The sequence below is a fragment of the Mus pahari genome, chromosome 3, assembly GCF_900095145.1.
Source record: "Mus pahari chromosome 3, PAHARI_EIJ_v1.1, whole genome shotgun sequence".
NCBI classification, from domain to species: Eukaryota; Metazoa; Chordata; class Mammalia; order Rodentia; family Muridae; genus Mus; species Mus pahari.
Genome location: NC_034592.1, coordinates 95,197,501 through 95,199,098, shown reverse-complemented (window position 1 = coordinate 95,199,098; position 1,598 = coordinate 95,197,501). Strand labels below are relative to the sequence as shown.

Below are 1,598 nucleotides of genomic sequence, written 5' to 3'. Positions count from 1 at the left end.
GGGGTACTGGTTAGTTCCTGTTGTTGTTCCACCTACAGGGTTGCAGCCCCCTTCAGGTACTTGGGTACTTTCTCTAGTTCCTCCATTGGGGACCCTGTGCTCTATCCAGTAGCTGGCTGTGAGCATCCATTTCGGTGTTTACCAGGCACTGGCCTGGTATTCATTTCTTAAATGACAATATCACACACACTTACAGATCAAACTTCATCAGTCATGTGATCATCAATATTTGATAGAGATTTGCCATTCATTAGAAAATTATATTNACAACATGGGTTTTGTTCTGGATTATTGGAATGTAAATTAAAAAAAAATTTTTAAAAATGTGGTCGCTTAGATTTTTCTGCCAACTTTTGCTTTCAAGGAAACAAAGAATTACCTACTCCCAAAGATGAAACCCTAGTTTATTGTTAAATGTGGTCAGTCCTGAAATCATTAGCCACAACAAAAATGGATCCAACAGCCTGAACGTACATGCATTTGTACATAAACATATATTCATACACTCATATATGTAACACTAAGAATCAAGGCCAAAGAGGTTATCCACTGAAGGTTAGCATGGTAACAGTATGCAGGGATGGTATTAGGGAGTGGGACTGGAAATAAAAGGTGTTGGTATTGGTATTGAGAATAAAAGGAAATAGAAATAAAATGTAATTCTACTTCAAGTAAGAACATATATAAAACATATATACATATAAATATATTTAAATTTGGTAATCTATAAACATATAAATTTATAAACACATATAAATATACATGTAGATATTTATATGTATACAGCATATATATTTACATATGAATGTATTTGGTACATTTGGAAATACATATTTTATATATGTAAATATAAAGACACATCTATATATTTATATATGTATGCATATCTTACACAAAGAGTTCAGGTAAACAATAAAAACACTGGTCATAACTTAATGTACAATATTGTTTCAAGATATACTAGGAAATACAAATCAAAGGAACAACTCACATGTTATTGCACTGTGTATATAGAAAGATTCAATGATTTCCATGTGTATATTTTATTTTGTATTTTCACAACCCATCAAATTGAGTATACAACATTCTCTAAGCATAATATATTTTGTATCATTTTTACTAGTATCTCAATTATCACAGGGAAACAAAATATTCTGAGTAATAACATTAAAAGAGGTCTGATAATGCATAGTCTGATACTATGTGTCAGACAGCAGTTATATGATGTTTACATCCACAAAGNCTGATCCAGTAGTGTCCTAAATCACCTATAATACTAGAGGTGACAGTTCAAAAGTCATTACTTCAGACTTGGTTATANTTTGTAGCAGAGGTCCAAAAGGACAGTTTGACATCATTTTGTAAAGGAATTCATTCTTTTAGTAATTCCTTTTTGTAGTTTTATAGTTCTGACATGATTAACAAAATTGAGCTCAGTAAAACCTACATCATGCTATAGTGGAAGAGGGGACAAAGCAGGCTTCCTCAACCCTATGATCACAGCTATCTACCAAAACACTAATGTAGTGAGACGGAAATGATTAGAAAAGATCAAACTAAAGTTATACATTTAACAAAAGAGCAGTGGTCTATATAAT

The 1,598-nt window shown here is 31.9% G+C and overlaps 1 protein-coding gene across 1 annotated transcript in view; it reads right to left on the bottom strand.

The window, feature by feature from the left end:
• The window catches only part of LOC110317990 (olfactory receptor 4F4-like), an 8,786-nt gene that overhangs the window by 3,386 nt on the left and 3,802 nt on the right, over positions 1 to 1,598 (bottom strand). The window lies entirely within an intron of this gene.